This window comes from Pseudophryne corroboree, chromosome 8, assembly GCF_028390025.1.
Source record: "Pseudophryne corroboree isolate aPseCor3 chromosome 8, aPseCor3.hap2, whole genome shotgun sequence".
Taxonomy (NCBI): domain Eukaryota; kingdom Metazoa; phylum Chordata; class Amphibia; order Anura; family Myobatrachidae; genus Pseudophryne; species Pseudophryne corroboree.
Genome location: NC_086451.1, coordinates 375,756,559 through 375,774,651, shown reverse-complemented (window position 1 = coordinate 375,774,651; position 18,093 = coordinate 375,756,559). Strand labels below are relative to the sequence as shown.

Below are 18,093 nucleotides of genomic sequence, written 5' to 3'. Positions count from 1 at the left end.
TAGGCTTGGGTATTGTGGAATACTAAACATTGTTATTTTCTTTCAGAATCAATAACTAAAATTATTGTTGGATCAAAGTTTGTCATCTAGGTGTATATATTTTTACATAAAGATAACATCTTATGTTTGGATTATAATAATGAAATCAGAACAAACATGATTCAAAGTGAAGAATCTCTAACCCTTTGGTCTTTAAACTATTCAGTAAACTTTGTAGATTGCACATCAACCATTAAATATATTTCTCAGTTTGTTTAAGGTTTCTCAAACTTCTTGAATGGGGTATTGTAGAATACTAAACAATATTAGTTTTATTCAGAATTAATAATTGAAATTATTGTTGGATTAAAGTTTGTCATCTGAGTGTAAGATTATCCAAAACAGTTGTCTCAAAGAAACAAAACAAATATGTTTTTTACTTGAATCTTTATATTACTATACTTTCTTAGGCGTTAATTTTTGGACGGACATTGACCACGTGGTCTAATGGATAAGGCGTCTGACTTCGGATCAGAAGATTGAGGATTCGAATCCCTTCGTGGTCATTGCATTCAATGTTATTTGTTTATACTGTATTTTTTTCATTAAGATTAAATATTTTGTAAGGAATATAATAATGAAATCAGAACAAACACAGCTCAAAGTAAAATATCTCAAAACCTTTGTTCTTTAAACTATTTAGCAAACTTTGTAGATTGCACAGCAGTCAATGTATCTTTAAGTTGATTTAAGGTTTCTCAAAATTCTAGGCTTGGGTATTGTGGAATACTAAACATTATTATTTTCTTTCAGAATAAATAACTAAAATTATTGTTGGATCAAAGTTTGACATCTAAGTGTATATATTTTTACATAAAGATAACATCTTATGTTTGGATTATAATAATGAAATCAGATCAAACATGATTCAAAGTGAAGAATCTCTAACCTTTAGGTCTTTTAACTATTCAGTAAACTTTGTAGATTGCACATCAACCATTAAATATATTTCTCAGTTTGTTTAAGGTTTTTCAAACTTCTTGAATGGGGTATTGTAGAATACTAAACAATATTAGTTTTATTCAGAATTAATAATTGAAATTATTGTTGGATTAAAGTTTGTCATCTGAGTGTAAGATTATCCAAAACAGTTGTCTCAAAGAAACAAAACAAATATGTTTTTTACTTGAATCTTTATATTACTATACTTTCTAAGGCGTTAATGTTTGGACAGACATTGACCACGTGGTCTAATGGATAAGGCGTCTGACTTCGGATCAGAAGATTGAGGATTCGAGTCCCTTCGTGGTCATTGCATTCAATGTTATTTGTTTATACTGTATTTTTTTCATTAAGATTAAATATTATGTAAGGAATATAATAATGAAATCAGAACAAACACAGCTCAAAGTAAAATATCTCAAAACCTTTGTTCTTTAAACTATTTAGCAAACTTTGTAGATTGCACAGCAGTCAATGTATCTTTAAGTTGATTTAAGGTTTCTCAAAATTCTAGGCTTGGGTATTGTGGAATACTAAACATTATTATTTTCTTTCAGAATCAATAACTAAAATTATTGTTGGATCAAAGTTTGACATCTAAGTGTATATATTTTTAGATAAAGATAACATCTTATGTTTGGATTATAATAATGAAATCAGATCAAACATGATTCAAAGTGAAGAATCTCTAACCTTTTGGTCTTTTAACTATTCAGTAAACTTTGTAGATTGCACATCAACCATTAAATATATTTCTCAGTTTGTTTAAGGTTTCTCAAACTTCTTGAATGGGGTATTGTAGAATACTAAACAATATTAGTTTTATTCAGAATTAATAATTGAAATTATTGTTGGATTAAAGTTTGTCATCTGAGTGTAAGATTATCCAAAACAGTTGTCTCAAAGAAACAAAACAAATATGTTTTTTACTTGAATCTTTATATTACTATACTTTCTTAGGCGTTAATCTTTGGACAGACATTGACCACGTGGTCTAATGGATAAGGCGTCTGACTTCGGATCAGAAGATTGAGGATTCGAGTCCCTTCGTGGTCATTGCATTCAATGTTATTTGTTTATACTGTATTTTTTTCATTAAGATTAAATATTATGTAAGGAATATAATAATGAAATCAGAACAAACACAGCTCAAAGTAAAATATCTCAAAACCTTTGTTCTTTAAACTATTTAGCAAACTTTGTAGATTGCACAGCAGTCAATGTATCTTTAAGTTGATTTAAGGTTTCTCAAAATTCTAGGCTTGGGTATTGTGGAATACTAAACATTATTATTTTCTTTCAGAATCAATAACTAAAATTATTGTTGGATCAAAGTTTGACATCTAAGTGTATATATTTTTAGATAAAGATAACATCTTATGTTTGGATTATAATAATGAAATCAGATCAAACATGATTCAAAGTGAAGAATCTCTAACCTTTTGGTCTTTTAACTATTCAGTAAACTTTGTAGATTGCACATCAACCATTAAATATATTTCTCAGTTTGTTTAAGGTTTCTCAAACTTCTTGAATGGGGTATTGTAGAATACTAAACAATATTAGTTTTATTCAGAATTAATAATTGAAATTATTGTTGGATTAAAGTTTGTCATCTGAGTGTAAGATTATCCAAAACAGTTGTCTCAAAGAAACAAAACAAATATGTTTTTTACTTGAATCTTTATATTACTATACTTTCTTAGGCTTTAAAGTTTGGACAGACATTGACCACGTGGCCTAATGGATAAGGCGTCTGACTTTGGATCAGAAGATTGAAGGTTCGAGTCCCTACGTGGTCATTGCATTCAATGTTATTTGTTAATACTGTATTTTTTTCATTAAGATTAAATATTTTGTAAGGAATATAATAATGAAAGCAGAACAAACACAGCTCAAAGTAAAATATCTCAAAACCTTTGTTCTTTAAACTATTTAGCAAACTTTGTAGATTGCACAGCAGTCAATGTATCTTTAAGTTGATTTAAGGTTTCTCAAAATTCTAGGCTTGGGTATTGTGGAATACTAAACATTATTATTTTCTTTCAGAATCAATAACTAAAATTATTGTTGGATCAAAGTTTGACATCTATGTGTATATATTTTTAGATAAAGATAACATTTTATGTTTGGATTATAATAATGAAATCAGATCAAACATGATTCAAAGTGAAGAATCTCTAACCTTTTGGTCTATAAACTATTCAGTAAACTTTGTAGATTGCACATCAACCATTAAATATATTTCTCAGTTTGTTTAAGGTTTCTCAAACTTCTTGAATGGGGTATTGTAGAATACTAAACAATATTAGTTTTATTCAGAATTAATAATTGAAATTATTGTTGGATTAAAGTTTGACATCTGAGTGTAAGATTATCCAAAACAGTTGTCTCAAAGAAACAAAACAAATGTTTTTTACTTGAATCTTTATATTACTATACTTTCTTAGGCGTTAAACTTTGCACAGACATTGACCACGTGGCCTAATGGATAAGGCATCTGACTTCGGATCAGAAGATTGAGGGTTCGAGCCCCTTCGTGGTCATTACATTCAATGTTATTTGTTTATACTGTATTTTTTTCATTAAGATTAAATATTTTGTAAGGAATATAATAATGAAATCAGAACAAACACAGCTCAAAGTAAAATATCTCAAAACCTTTGTTCTTTAAACTATTTAGCAAACTTTGTAGATTGCACAGCAGTCAATGTATCTTTAAGTTGATTTAAGGTTTCTCAAAATTCTAGGCTTGGGTATTGTGGAATACTAAACATTATTATTTTCTTTCAGAATCAATAACTAAAATTATTGTTGGATCAAAGTTTGTCATCTAGGTTTATATATTTTTACATAAAGATAACATCTTATGTTTGGATTATAATAATGAAATCAGATCAAACATGATTCAAAGTGAAGAATCTCTAACCCTTTGGTCTTTAAACTATTCAGTAAACTTTGTAGATTGCACATCAACATTAAATATATTTCTCAGTTTGTTTAAGGTTTCTCAAACTTCTTGAATGGGGTATTGTAGAATACTAAACAATATTAGTTTTAATCAGAATTAATAATTGAAATTATTGTTAGATTAAAGTTTGTCATCTGAGTGTAAGATTATCCAAAACAGTTGTCTCAAAGAAACAAAACAAATATGTTTTTTACTTGAATCTTTATATTACTATACTTTCTTAGGCGTTAATCTTTGGACAGACATTGACCACGTGGTCTAATGGATAAGGCGTCTGACTTCGGATCAGAAGATTGAGGATTCGAGTCCCTTCGTGGTCATTGCATTCAATGTTATTTGTTTATACTGTATTTTTTTCATTAAGATTAAATATTTTGTAAGGAATATAATAATGAAATCAGAACAAACACAGCTCAAAGTAAAATATCTCAAAACCTTTGTTTTTTAAACTATTTAGCAAACTTTGTAGATTGCACAGCAGTCAATGTATCTTTAAGTTGATTTAAGGTTTCTCAAAATTCTAGGCTTGGGTATTGTGGAATACTAAACATTGTTATTTTCTTTCAGAATCAATAACTAAAATTATTGTTGGATCAAAGTTTGTCATCTAGGTGTATATATTTTTACATAAAGATAACATCTTATGTTTGGATTATAATAATGAAATCAGAACAAACATGATTCAAAGTGAAGAATCTCTAACCCTTTGGTCTTTAAACTATTCAGTAAACTTTGTAGATTGCACATCAACATTAAATATATTTCTCAGTTTGTTTAAGGTTTCTCAAACTTCTTGAATGGGGTATTGTAGAATACTAAACAATATTAGTTTTATTCAGAATTAATAATTGAAATTATTGTTGGATTAAAGTTTGTCATCTGAGTGTAAGATTATCCAAAACAGTTGTCTCAAAGAAACAAAACAAATATGTTTTTTACTTGAATCTTTATATTACTATACTTTCTTAGGCGTTAATCTTTGGACAGACATTGACCACGTGGTCTAATGGATAAGGCGTCTGACTTCGGATCAGAAGATTGAGGATTCGAATCCCTTCGTGGTCATTGCATTCAATGTTATTTGTTTATACTGTATTTTTTTCATTAAGATTAAATATTATGTAAGGAATATAATAATGAAATTAGAACAAACACAGCTCAAAGTAAAATATCTCAAAACCTTTGTTCTTTAAACTATTTAGCAAACTTTGTAGATTGCACAGCAGTCAATGTATCTTTAAGTTGATTTAATGTTTCTCAAAATTCTAGGCTTGGGTATTGTGGAATACTAAACATTATTATTTTCTTTCAGAATCAATAACTAAAATTATTGTTTGATCAAAGTTTGACATCTAAGTGTATATATTTTTAGATAAAGATAACATCTTATGTTTGGATTATAATAATGAAATCAGATCAAACATGATTCAAAGTGAAGAATCTCTAACCTTTTGGTATTTTAACTATTCAGTAAACTTTGTAGATTGCACATCAACCATTAAATATATTTCTCAGTTTGTTTAAGGTTTCTCAAACTTCTTGAATGGGGTATTGTAGAATACTAAACAATATTAGTTTTATTCAGAATTAATAATTGAAATTATTGTTGGATTAAAGTTTGTCATCTGAGTGTAAGATTATCCAAAACAGTTGTCTCAAAGAAACAAAACAAATATGTTTTTTACTTGAATCTTTATATTACTATACTTTCTTAGGCGTTAATCTTTGGACAGACATTGACCACGTGGTCTAATGGATAAGGCGTCTGACTTCGGATCAGAAGATTGAGGATTCGAGTCCCTTCGTGGTCATTGCATTCAATGTTATTTGTTTATACTGTATTTTTTTCATTAAGATTAAATATTATGTAAGGAATATAATAATGAAATCAGAACAAACACAGCTCAAAGTAAAATATCTCAAAACCATTGTTCTGTAAACTATTTAGCAAACTTTGTAGATTGCACAGCAGTCAATGTATCTTTAAGTTGATTTAAGGTTTCTCAAAATTCTAGGCTTGGGTATTGTGGAATACTAAACATTATTATTTTCTTTCAGAATCAATAACTAAAATTATTGTTGGATCAAAGTTTGACATCTAAGTGTATATATTTTTAGATAAAGATAACATCTTATGTTTGGATTATAATAATGAAATCAGATCAAACATGATTCAAAGTGAAGAATCTCTAACCTTTTGGTCTTTTAACTATTCAGTAAACTTTGTAGATTGCACATCAACCATTAAATATATTTCTCAGTTTGTTTAAGGTTTCTCAAACTTCTTGAATGGGGTATTGTAGAATACTAAACAATATTAGTTTTATTCAGAATTAATAATTGAAATTATTGTTGGTTTAAAGTTTGTCATCTGAGTGTAAGATTATCCAAAACAGTTGTCTCAAAGAAACAAAACAAATATGTTTTTTACTTGAATCTTTATATTACTATACTTTCTTAGGCGTTAAAGTTTGGACAGACATTGATCGCGTGGCCTAATGGATAAGGCGTCTGACTTTGGATCAGAAGATTGAGGGTTCGAGTCCCTTCGTGGTCATTGCATTCAATGTTATTTGTTTATACTGTATTTTTTTCATTAAGATTAAATATTTTGTAAGGAATATAATAATGAAAGCAGAACAAACACAGCTCAAAGTAAAATATCTCAAAACCTTTGTTCTTTAAACTATTTAGCAAACTTTGTAGATTGCACAGCAGTCAATGTATCTTTAAGTTGATTTAAGGTTTCTCAAAATTCTAGGCTTGGGTATTGTGGAATACTAAACATTATTATTTTCTTTCAGAATCAATAACTAAAATTATTGTTGGATCAAAGTTTGTCATCTAGGTTTATATATTTTTACATAAAGATAACATCTTATGTTTGGATTATAATAATGAAATCAGATCAAACATGATTCAAAGTGAAGAATCTCTAACCCTTTGGTCTTTAAACTATTCAGTAAACTTTGTAGATTGCACATCAACATTAAATATATTTCTCAGTTTGTTTAAGGTTTCTCAAACTTCTTGAATGGGGTATTGTAGAATACTAAACAATATTAGTTTTATTCAGAATTAATAATTGAAATTATTGTTGGATTAAAGTTTGTCATCTGAGTGTAAGATTATCCAAAACAGTTGTCTCAAAGAAACAAAACAAATATGTTTTTTACTTGAATCTTTATATTACTATACTTTCTTAGGCGTTAATCTTTGGACAGACATTGACCACGTGGTCTAATGGATAAGGCGTCTGACTTCGGATCAGAAGATTGAGGATTCGAGTCCCTTCGTGGTCATTGCATTCAATGTTATTTGTTTATACTGTATTTTTTTCATTAAGATTAAATATTTTGTAAGGAATATAATAATGAAATCAGAACAAACACAGCTCAAAGTAAAATATCTCAAAACCTTTGTTCTTTAAACTATTTAGCAAACTTTGTAGATTGCACAGCAGTCAATGTATCTTTAAGTTGATTTAAGGTTTCTCAAAATTCTAGGCTTGGGTATTGTGGAATACTAAACATTGTTATTTTCTTTCAGAATCAATAACTAAAATTATTGTTGGATCAAAGTTTGTCATCTAGGTGTATATATTTTTACATAAAGATAACATCTTATGTTTGGATTATAATAATGAAATCAGAACAAACATGATTCAAAGTGAAGAATCTCTAACCCTTTGGTCTTTAAACTATTCAGTAAACTTTGTAGATTGCACATCAACCATTAAATATATTTCTCAGTTTGTTTAAGGTTTCTCAAACTTCTTGAATGGGGTATTGTAGAATACTAAACAATATTAGTTTTATTCTGAATTAATAATTGAAATTATTGTTGGATTAAAGTTTGTCATCTGAGTGTAAGATTATCCAAAACAGTTGTCTCAAAGAAACAAAACAAATATGTTTTTTACTTGAATCTTTATATTACTATACTTTCTTAGGCGTTAATCTTTGGACAGACATTGACCACGTGGTCTAATGGATAAGGCGTCTGACTTCGGATCAGAAGATTGAGGATTCGAGTCCCTTCGTGGTCATTGCATTCAATGTTATTTGTTTATACTGTATTTTTTTCATTAAGATTAAATATTATGTAAGGAATATAATAATGAAATCAGAACAAACACAGCTCAAAGTAAAATATCTCAAAACCTTTGTTTTTTAAACTATTTAGCAAACTTTGTAGATTGCACAGCAGTCAATGTATCTTTAAGTTGATTTAAGGTTTCTCAAAATTCTAGGCTTGGGTATTGTGGAATACTAAACATTGTTATTTTCTTTCAGAATCAATAACTAAAATTATTGTTGGATCAAAGTTTGTCATCTAGGTGTATATATTTTTACATAAAGATAACATCTTATGTTTGGATTATAATAATGAAATCAGAACAAACATGATTCAAAGTGAAGAATCTCTAACCCTTTGGTCTTTAAACTATTCCGTAAACTTTGTAGATTGCACATCAACCATTAAATATATTTCTCAGTTTGTTTAAGGTTTCTCAAACTTCTTGAATGGGGTATTGTAGAATACTAAACAATATTAGTTTTATTCTGAATTAATAATTGAAATTATTGTTGGATTAAAGTTTGTCATCTGAGTGTAAGATTATCCAAAACAGTTGTCTCAAAGAAACAAAACAAATGTGTTTTTTACTTGAATCTTTATATTACTATACTTTCTTAGGCGTTAATCTTTAGACAGACATTGACCACGTGGCCTAATGGATAAGGCGTCTGACTTCGGATCAGAAGATTGAGGATTCGAGTCCCTTCGTGGTCATTGCATTCAATGTTATTTGTTTATACTGTATTTTTTTCATTAAGATTAAATATTTTGTAAGGAATATAATAATGAAATCAGAACAAACACAGCTCAAAGTAAAATATCTCAAAACCTTTGTTCTTTAAACTATTTAGCAAACTTTGTAGATTGCACAGCAGTCAATGTATCTTTAAGTTGATTTAAGGTTTCTCAAAATTCTAGGCTTGGGTATTGTGGAATACTAAACATTATTATTTTCTTTCAGTATCAATAACTAAAATTATTGTTGGATCAAAGTTTGTCATCTAGGTTTATATATTTTTACATAAAGATAACATCTTATGTTTGGATTATAATAATGAAATCAGATCAAACATGATTCAAAGTGAAGAATCTCTAACCCTTTGGTCTTTAAACTATTCAGTAAACTTTGTAGATTGCACATCAACATTAAATATATTTCTCAGTTTGTTTAAGGTTTCTCAAACTTCTTGAATGGGGTATTGTAGAATACTAAACAATATTAGTTTTAATCAGAATTAATAATTGAAATTATTGTTAGATTAAAGTTTGTCATCTGAGTGTAAGATTATCCAAAACAGTTGTCTCAAAGAAACAAAACAAATATGTTTTTTACTTGAATCTTTATATTACTATACTTTCTTAGGCGTTAATCTTTGGACAGACATTGACCACGTGGTCTAATGGATAAGGCGTCTGACTTCGGATCAGAAGATTGAGGATTCGAATCCCTTCGTGGTCATTGCATTCAATGTTATTTGTTTATACTGTATTTTTTTCATTAAGATTAAATATTATGTAAGGAATATAATAATGAAATCAGAACAAACACAGCTCAAAGTAAAATATCTCAAAACCATTGTTCTGTAAACTATTTAGCAAACTTTGTAGATTGCACAGCAGTCAATGTATCTTTAAGTTGATTTAAGGTTTCTCAAAATTCTAGGCTTGGGTATTGTGGAATACTAAACATTATTATTTTCTTTCAGAATCAATAACTAAAATTATTGTTGGATCAAAGTTTGACATCTAAGTGTATATATTTTTAGATAAAGATAACATCTTATGTTTGGATTATAATAATGAAATCAGATCAAACATGATTCAAAGTGAAGAATCTCTAACCTTTTGGTCTTTTAACTATTCAGTAAACTTTGTAGATTGCACATCAACCATTAAATATATTTCTCAGTTTGTTTAAGGTTTCTCAAACTTCTTGAATGGGGTATTGTAGAATACTAAACAATATTAGTTTTATTCAGAATTAATAATTGAAATTATTGTTGGTTTAAAGTTTGTCATCTGAGTGTAAGATTATCCAAAACAGTTGTCTCAAAGAAACAAAACAAATATGTTTTTTACTTGAATCTTTATATTACTATACTTTCTTAGGCGTTAAAGTTTGGACAGACATTGATCGCGTGGCCTAATGGATAAGGCGTCTGACTTTGGATCAGAAGATTGAGGGTTCGAGTCCCTTCGTGGTCATTGCATTCAATGTTATTTGTTTATACTGTATTTTTTTCATTAAGATTAAATATTTTGTAAGGAATATAATAATGAAAGCAGAACAAACACAGCTCAAAGTAAAATATCTCAAAACCTTTGTTCTTTAAACTATTTAGCAAACTTTGTAGATTGCACAGCAGTCAATGTATCTTTAAGTTGATTTAAGGTTTCTCAAAATTCTAGGCTTGGGTATTGTGGAATACTAAACATTATTATTTTCTTTCAGAATCAATAACTAAAATTATTGTTGGATCAAAGTTTGTCATCTAGGTTTATATATTTTTACATAAAGATAACATCTTATGTTTGGATTATAATAATGAAATCAGATCAAACATGATTCAAAGTGAAGAATCTCTAACCCTTTGGTCTTTAAACTATTCAGTAAACTTTGTAGATTGCACATCAACATTAAATATATTTCTCAGTTTGTTTAAGGTTTCTCAAACTTCTTGAATGGGGTATTGTAGAATACTAAACAATATTAGTTTTATTCAGAATTAATAATTGAAATTATTGTTGGATTAAAGTTTGTCATCTGAGTGTAAGATTATCCAAAACAGTTGTCTCAAAGAAACAAAACAAATATGTTTTTTACTTGAATCTTTATATTACTATACTTTCTTAGGCGTTAATCTTTGGACAGACATTGACCACGTGGTCTAATGGATAAGGCGTCTGACTTCGGATCAGAAGATTGAGGATTCGAGTCCCTTCGTGGTCATTGCATTCAATGTTATTTGTTTATACTGTATTTTTTTCATTAAGATTAAATATTTTGTAAGGAATATAATAATGAAATCAGAACAAACACAGCTCAAAGTAAAATATCTCAAAACCTTTGTTCTTTAAACTATTTAGCAAACTTTGTAGATTGCACAGCAGTCAATGTATCTTTAAGTTGATTTAAGGTTTCTCAAAATTCTAGGCTTGGGTATTGTGGAATACTAAACATTGTTATTTTCTTTCAGAATCAATAACTAAAATTATTGTTGGATCAAAGTTTGTCATCTAGGTGTATATATTTTTACATAAAGATAACATCTTATGTTTGGATTATAATAATGAAATCAGAACAAACATGATTCAAAGTGAAGAATCTCTAACCCTTTGGTCTTTAAACTATTCAGTAAACTTTGTAGATTGCACATCAACCATTAAATATATTTCTCAGTTTGTTTAAGGTTTCTCAAACTTCTTGAATGGGGTATTGTAGAATACTAAACAATATTAGTTTTATTCTGAATTAATAATTGAAATTATTGTTGGATTAAAGTTTGTCATCTGAGTGTAAGATTATCCAAAACAGTTGTCTCAAAGAAACAAAACAAATATGTTTTTTACTTGAATCTTTATATTACTATACTTTCTTAGGCGTTAATCTTTGGACAGACATTGACCACGTGGTCTAATGGATAAGGCGTCTGACTTCGGATCAGAAGATTGAGGATTCGAGTCCCTTCGTGGTCATTGCATTCAATGTTATTTGTTTATACTGTATTTTTTTCATTAAGATTAAATATTATGTAAGGAATATAATAATGAAATCAGAACAAACACAGCTCAAAGTAAAATATCTCAAAACCTTTGTTTTTTAAACTATTTAGCAAACTTTGTAGATTGCACAGCAGTCAATGTATCTTTAAGTTGATTTAAGGTTTCTCAAAATTCTAGGCTTGGGTATTGTGGAATACTAAACATTGTTATTTTCTTTCAGAATCAATAACTAAAATTATTGTTGGATCAAAGTTTGTCATCTAGGTGTATATATTTTTACATAAAGATAACATCTTATGTTTGGATTATAATAATGAAATCAGAACAAACATGATTCAAAGTGAAGAATCTCTAACCCTTTGGTCTTTAAACTATTCAGTAAACTTTGTAGATTGCACATCAACCATTAAATATATTTCTCAGTTTGTTTAAGGTTTCTCAAACTTCTTGAATGGGGTATTGTAGAATACTAAACAATATTAGTTTTATTCTGAATTAATAATTGAAATTATTGTTGGATTAAAGTTTGTCATCTGAGTGTAAGATTATCCAAAACAGTTGTCTCAAAGAAACAAAACAAATGTGTTTTTTACTTGAATCTTTATATTACTATACTTTCTTAGGCGTTAATCTTTAGACAGACATTGACCACGTGGCCTAATGGATAAGGCGTCTGACTTCGGATCAGAAGATTGAGGATTCGAGTCCCTTCGTGGTCATTGCATTCAATGTTATTTGTTTATACTGTATTTTTTTCATTAAGATTAAATATTTTGTAAGGAATATAATAATGAAATCAGAACAAACACAGCTCAAAGTAAAATATCTCAAAACCTTTGTTCTTTAAACTATTTAGCAAACTTTGTAGATTGCACAGCAGTCAATGTATCTTTAAGTTGATTTAAGGTTTCTCAAAATTCTAGGCTTGGGTATTGTGGAATACTAAACATTATTATTTTCTTTCAGAATCAATAACTAAAATTATTGTTGGATCAAAGTTTGTCATCTAGGTTTATATATTTTTACATAAAGATAACATCTTATGTTTGGATTATAATAATGAAATCAGATCAAACATGATTCAAAGTGAAGAATCTCTAACCCTTTGGTCTTTAAACTATTCAGTAAACTTTGTAGATTGCACATCAACATTAAATATATTTCTCAGTTTGTTTAAGGTTTCTCAAACTTCTTGAATGGGGTATTGTAGAATACTAAACAATATTAGTTTTAATCAGAATTAATAATTGAAATTATTGTTAGATTAAAGTTTGTCATCTGAGTGTAAGATTATCCAAAACAGTTGTCTCAAAGAAACAAAACAAATATGTTTTTTACTTGAATCTTTATATTACTATACTTTCTTAGGCGTTAATCTTTGGACAGACATTGACCACGTGGTCTAATGGATAAGGCGTCTGACTTCGGATCAGAAGATTGAGGATTCGAGTCCCTTCGTGGTCATTGCATTCAATGTTATTTGTTTATACTGTATTTTTTTCATTAAGATTAAATATTTTGTAAGGAATATAATAATGAAATCAGAACAAACACAGCTCAAAGTAAAATATCTCAAAACCTTTGTTTTTTAAACTATTTAGCAAACTTTGTAGATTGCACAGCAGTCAATGTATCTTTAAGTTGATTTAAGGTTTCTCAAAATTCTAGGCTTGGGTATTGTGGAATACTAAACATTGTTATTTTCTTTCAGAATCAATAACTAAAATTATTGTTGGATCAAAGTTTGTCATCTAGGTGTATATATTTTTACATAAAGATAACATCTTATGTTTGGATTATAATAATGAAATCAGAACAAACATGATTCAAAGTGAAGAATCTCTAACCCTTTGGTCTTTAAACTATTCAGTAAACTTTGTAGATTGCACATCAACATTAAATATATTTCTCAGTTTGTTTAAGGTTTCTCAAACTTCTTGAATGGGGTATTGTAGAATACTAAACAATATTAGTTTTATTCAGAATTAATAATTGAAATTATTGTTGGATTAAAGTTTGTCATCTGAGTGTAAGATTATCCAAAACAGTTGTCTCAAAGAAACAAAACAAATATGTTTTTTACTTGAATCTTTATATTACTATACTTTCTTAGGCGTTAATCTTTGGACAGACATTGACCACGTGGTCTAATGGATAAGGCGTCTGACTTCGGATCAGAAGATTGAGGATACGAATCCCTTCGTGGTCATTGCATTCAATGTTATTTGTTTATACTGTATTTTTTTCATTAAGATTAAATATTATGTAAGGAATATAATAATGAAATCAGAACAAACACAGCTCAAAGTAAAATATCTCAAAACCTTTGTTCTTTAAACTATTTAGCAAACTTTGTAGATTGCACAGCAGTCAATGTATCTTTAAGTTGATTTAATGTTTCTCAAAATTCTAGGCTTGGGTATTGTGGAATACTAAACATTATTATTTTCTTTCAGAATCAATAACTAAAATTATTGTTTGATCAAAGTTTGACATCTAAGTGTATATATTTTTAGATAAAGATAACATCTTATGTTTGGATTATAATAATGAAATCAGATCAAACATGATTCAAAGTGAAGAATCTCTAACCTTTTGGTATTTTAACTATTCAGTAAACTTTGTAGATTGCACATCAACCATTAAATATATTTCTCAGTTTGTTTAAGGTTTCTCAAACTTCTTGAATGGGGTATTGTAGAATACTAAACAATATTAGTTTTATTCAGAATTAATAATTGAAATTATTGTTGGATTAAAGTTTGTCATCTGAGTGTAAGATTATCCAAAACAGTTGTCTCAAAGAAACAAAACAAATATGTTTTTTACTTGAATCTTTATATTACTATACTTTCTTAGGCGTTAATCTTTGGACAGACATTGACCACGTGGTCTAATGGATAAGGCGTCTGACTTCGGATCAGAAGATTGAGGATTCGAGTCCCTTCGTGGTCATTGCATTCAATGTTATTTGTTTATACTGTATTTTTTTCATTAAGATTAAATATTATGTAAGGAATATAATAATGAAATCAGAACAAACACAGCTCAAAGTAAAATATCTCAAAACCATTGTTCTGTAAACTATTTAGCAAACTTTGTAGATTGCACAGCAGTCAATGTATCTTTAAGTTGATTTAAGGTTTCTCAAAATTCTAGGCTTGGGTATTGTGGAATACTAAACATTATTATTTTCTTTCAGAATCAATAACTAAAATTATTGTTGGATCAAAGTTTGACATCTAAGTGTATATATTTTTAGATAAAGATAACATCTTATGTTTGGATTATAATAATGAAATCAGATCAAACATGATTCAAAGTGAAGAATCTCTAACCTTTTGGTCTTTAAACTATTTAGTAAACTTTGTAGATTGCACATCAACCATTAAATATATTTCTCAGTTTGTTTAAGGTTTCTCAAACTTCTTGAATGGGGTATTGTAGAATACTAAACAATATTAGTTTTATTCAGAATTAATAATTGAAATTATTGTTTGTTTAAAGTTTGTCATCTGAGTGTAAGATTATCCAAAACAGTTGTCTCAAAGAAACAAAACAAATATGTTTTTTACTTGAATCTTTATATTACTATACTTTCTTAGGCGTTAAAGTTTGGACAGACATTGATCGCGTGGCCTAATGGTTAAGGCGTCTGACTTTGGATCAGAAGATTGAGGGTTCGAGTCCCTTCGTGGTCATTGTATTCAATGTTATTTGTTTATACTGTATTTTTTTCATTAAGATTAAATATTTTGTAAGGAATATAATAATGAAAGCAGAACAAACACAGCTCAAAGTAAAATATCTCAAAACCTTTGTTCTTTAAACTATTTAGCAAACTTTGTAGATTGCACAGCAGTCAATGTATCTTTAAGTTGATTTAAGGTTTCTCAAAATTCTAGGCTTGGGTATTGTGGAATACTAAACATTATTATTTTCTTTCAGAATCAATAACTAAAATTATTGTTGGATCAAAGTTTGTCATCTAGGTTTATATATTTTTACATAAAGATAACATCTTATGTTTGGATTATAATAATGAAATCAGATCAAACATGATTCAAAGTGAAGAATCTCTAACCCTTTGGTCTTTAAACTATTCAGTAAACTTTGTAGATTGCACATCAACATTAAATATATTTCTCAGTTTGTTTAAGGTTTCTCAAACTTCTTGAATGGGGTATTGTAGAATACTAAACAATATTAGTTTTATTCAGAATTAATAATTGAAATTATTGTTGGATTAAAGTTTGTCATCTGAGTGTAAGATTATCCAAAACAGTTGTCTCAAAGAAACAAAACAAATATGTTTTTTACTTGAATCTTTATATTACTATACTTTCTTAGGCGTTAATCTTTGGACAGACATTGACCACGTGGTCTAATGGATAAGGCGTCTGACTTCGGATCAGAAGATTGAGGATTCGAGTCCCTTCGTGGTCATTGCATTCAATGTTATTTGTTTATACTGTATTTTTTTCATTAAGATTAAATATTTTGTAAGGAATATAATAATGAAATCAGAACAAACACAGCTCAAAGTAAAATATCTCAAAACCTTTGTTCTTTAAACTATTTAGCAAACTTTGTAGATTGCACAGCAGTCAATGTATCTTTAAGTTGATTTAAGGTTTCTCAAAATTCTAGGCTTGGGTATTGTGGAATACTAAACATTGTTATTTTCTTTCAGAATCAATAACTAAAATTATTGTTGGATCAAAGTTTGTCATCTAGGTGTATATATTTTTACATAAAGATAACATCTTATGTTTGGATTATAATAATGAAATCAGAACAAACATGATTCAAAGTGAAGAATCTCTAACCCTTTGGTCTTTAAACTATTCAGTAAACTTTGTAGATTGCACATCAACCATTAAATATATTTCTCAGTTTGTTTAAGGTTTCTCAAACTTCTTGAATGGGGTATTGTAGAATACTAAACAATATTAGTTTTATTCTGAATTAATAATTGAAATTATTGTTGGATTAAAGTTTGTCATCTGAGTGTAAGATTATCCAAAACAGTTGTCTCAAAGAAACAAAACAAATATGTTTTTTACTTGAATCTTTATATTACTATACTTTCTTAGGCGTTAATGTTTGGACAGACATTGACCACGTGGTCTAATGGATAAGGCGTCTGACTTCGGATCAGAAGATTGAGGATTCGAGTCCCTTCGTGGTCATTGCATTCAATGTTATTTGTTTATACTGTATTTTTTTCATTAAGATTAAATATTATGTAAGGAATATAATAATGAAATCAGAACAAACACAGCTCAAAGTAAAATATCTCAAAACCTTTGTTTTTTAAACTATTTAGCAAACTTTGTAGATTGCACAGCAGTCAATGTATCTTTAAGTTGATTTAAGGTTTCTCAAAATTCTAGGCTTGGGTATTGTGGAATACTAAACATTGTTATTTTCTTTCAGAATCAATAACTAAAATTATTGTTGGATCAAAGTTTGTCATCTAGGTGTATATATTTTTACATAAAGATAACATCTTATGTTTGGATTATAATAATGAAATCAGAACAAACATGATTCAAAGTGAAGAATCTCTAACCCTTTGGTCTTTAAACTATTCAGTAAACTTTGTAGATTGCACATCAACCATTAAATATATTTCTCAGTTTGTTTAAGGTTTCTCAAACTTCTTGAATGGGGTATTGTAGAATACTAAACAATATTAGTTTTATTCTGAATTAATAATTGAAATTATTGTTGGATTAAAGTTTGTCATCTGAGTGTAAGATTATCCAAAACAGTTGTCTCAAAGAAACAAAACAAATGTGTTTTTTACTTGAATCTTTATATTACTATACTTTCTTAGGCGTTAATCTTTAGACAGACATTGACCACGTGGCCTAATGGATAAGGCGTCTGACTTCGGATCAGAAGATTGAGGATTCGAGTCCCTTCGTGGTCATTGCATTCAATGTTATTTGTTTATACTGTATTTTTTTCATTAAGATTAAATATTTTGTAAGGAATATAATAATGAAATCAGAACAAACACAGCTCAAAGTAAAATATCTCAAAACCTTTGTTCTTTAAACTATTTAGCAAACTTTGTAGATTGCACAGCAGTCAATGTATCTTTAAGTTGATTTAAGGTTTCTCAAAATTCTAGGCTTGGGTATTGTGGAATACTAAACATTATTATTTTCTTTCAGAATCAATAACTAAAATTATTGTTGGATCAAAGTTTGTCATCTAGGTTTATATATTTTTACATAAAGATAACATCTTATGTTTGGATTATAATAATGAAATCAGATCAAACATGATTCAAAGTGAAGAATCTCTAACCCTTTGGTCTTTAAACT

At 28.2% G+C, this 18,093-nt stretch overlaps 23 non-coding genes across 23 annotated transcripts; all 23 read left to right on the top strand.

Annotated features, from left to right (window-relative positions):
- The first annotated feature begins 472 nt into the window (after positions 1-472).
- On the top strand, positions 473-545 carry TRNAR-UCG (transfer RNA arginine (anticodon UCG)). Its single transcript has one exon. It is a non-coding gene; the product is annotated as a tRNA-Arg (tRNA).
- A 673-nt stretch (positions 546-1,218) lies between these two features.
- On the top strand, positions 1,219-1,291 carry TRNAR-UCG (transfer RNA arginine (anticodon UCG)). The gene has a single exon. It is a non-coding gene; the product is annotated as a tRNA-Arg (tRNA).
- Positions 1,292-1,964: 673 nt separating this feature from the next.
- TRNAR-UCG (transfer RNA arginine (anticodon UCG)) lies at positions 1,965-2,037 on the top strand. The gene has a single exon. It is a non-coding gene; the product is annotated as a tRNA-Arg (tRNA).
- A 673-nt stretch (positions 2,038-2,710) lies between these two features.
- On the top strand, positions 2,711-2,783 carry TRNAQ-UUG (transfer RNA glutamine (anticodon UUG)). Its single transcript has one exon. It is a non-coding gene; the product is annotated as a tRNA-Gln (tRNA).
- Positions 2,784-3,454: 671 nt separating this feature from the next.
- On the top strand, positions 3,455-3,527 carry TRNAR-UCG (transfer RNA arginine (anticodon UCG)). Its single transcript has one exon. It is a non-coding gene; the product is annotated as a tRNA-Arg (tRNA).
- A 672-nt stretch (positions 3,528-4,199) lies between these two features.
- Positions 4,200-4,272, top strand: TRNAR-UCG (transfer RNA arginine (anticodon UCG)). The gene has a single exon. It is a non-coding gene; the product is annotated as a tRNA-Arg (tRNA).
- Positions 4,273-4,944: 672 nt separating this feature from the next.
- TRNAR-UCG (transfer RNA arginine (anticodon UCG)) lies at positions 4,945-5,017 on the top strand. Its single transcript has one exon. It is a non-coding gene; the product is annotated as a tRNA-Arg (tRNA).
- Positions 5,018-5,690: 673 nt separating this feature from the next.
- TRNAR-UCG (transfer RNA arginine (anticodon UCG)) lies at positions 5,691-5,763 on the top strand. The gene has a single exon. It is a non-coding gene; the product is annotated as a tRNA-Arg (tRNA).
- A 673-nt stretch (positions 5,764-6,436) lies between these two features.
- TRNAQ-UUG (transfer RNA glutamine (anticodon UUG)) lies at positions 6,437-6,509 on the top strand. Its single transcript has one exon. It is a non-coding gene; the product is annotated as a tRNA-Gln (tRNA).
- A 672-nt stretch (positions 6,510-7,181) lies between these two features.
- TRNAR-UCG (transfer RNA arginine (anticodon UCG)) lies at positions 7,182-7,254 on the top strand. The gene has a single exon. It is a non-coding gene; the product is annotated as a tRNA-Arg (tRNA).
- A 673-nt stretch (positions 7,255-7,927) lies between these two features.
- Positions 7,928-8,000, top strand: TRNAR-UCG (transfer RNA arginine (anticodon UCG)). Its single transcript has one exon. It is a non-coding gene; the product is annotated as a tRNA-Arg (tRNA).
- Positions 8,001-8,673: 673 nt separating this feature from the next.
- TRNAR-UCG (transfer RNA arginine (anticodon UCG)) lies at positions 8,674-8,746 on the top strand. The gene has a single exon. It is a non-coding gene; the product is annotated as a tRNA-Arg (tRNA).
- A 672-nt stretch (positions 8,747-9,418) lies between these two features.
- TRNAR-UCG (transfer RNA arginine (anticodon UCG)) lies at positions 9,419-9,491 on the top strand. Its single transcript has one exon. It is a non-coding gene; the product is annotated as a tRNA-Arg (tRNA).
- Positions 9,492-10,164: 673 nt separating this feature from the next.
- Positions 10,165-10,237, top strand: TRNAQ-UUG (transfer RNA glutamine (anticodon UUG)). The gene has a single exon. It is a non-coding gene; the product is annotated as a tRNA-Gln (tRNA).
- Positions 10,238-10,909: 672 nt separating this feature from the next.
- On the top strand, positions 10,910-10,982 carry TRNAR-UCG (transfer RNA arginine (anticodon UCG)). Its single transcript has one exon. It is a non-coding gene; the product is annotated as a tRNA-Arg (tRNA).
- Positions 10,983-11,655: 673 nt separating this feature from the next.
- Positions 11,656-11,728, top strand: TRNAR-UCG (transfer RNA arginine (anticodon UCG)). Its single transcript has one exon. It is a non-coding gene; the product is annotated as a tRNA-Arg (tRNA).
- A 673-nt stretch (positions 11,729-12,401) lies between these two features.
- On the top strand, positions 12,402-12,474 carry TRNAR-UCG (transfer RNA arginine (anticodon UCG)). The gene has a single exon. It is a non-coding gene; the product is annotated as a tRNA-Arg (tRNA).
- Positions 12,475-13,146: 672 nt separating this feature from the next.
- TRNAR-UCG (transfer RNA arginine (anticodon UCG)) lies at positions 13,147-13,219 on the top strand. The gene has a single exon. It is a non-coding gene; the product is annotated as a tRNA-Arg (tRNA).
- A 1,418-nt stretch (positions 13,220-14,637) lies between these two features.
- Positions 14,638-14,710, top strand: TRNAR-UCG (transfer RNA arginine (anticodon UCG)). The gene has a single exon. It is a non-coding gene; the product is annotated as a tRNA-Arg (tRNA).
- Positions 14,711-15,383: 673 nt separating this feature from the next.
- TRNAQ-UUG (transfer RNA glutamine (anticodon UUG)) lies at positions 15,384-15,456 on the top strand. The gene has a single exon. It is a non-coding gene; the product is annotated as a tRNA-Gln (tRNA).
- A 672-nt stretch (positions 15,457-16,128) lies between these two features.
- TRNAR-UCG (transfer RNA arginine (anticodon UCG)) lies at positions 16,129-16,201 on the top strand. The gene has a single exon. It is a non-coding gene; the product is annotated as a tRNA-Arg (tRNA).
- Positions 16,202-16,874: 673 nt separating this feature from the next.
- On the top strand, positions 16,875-16,947 carry TRNAR-UCG (transfer RNA arginine (anticodon UCG)). The gene has a single exon. It is a non-coding gene; the product is annotated as a tRNA-Arg (tRNA).
- A 673-nt stretch (positions 16,948-17,620) lies between these two features.
- Positions 17,621-17,693, top strand: TRNAR-UCG (transfer RNA arginine (anticodon UCG)). Its single transcript has one exon. It is a non-coding gene; the product is annotated as a tRNA-Arg (tRNA).
- The last annotated feature ends 400 nt before the right edge of the window (positions 17,694-18,093 follow it).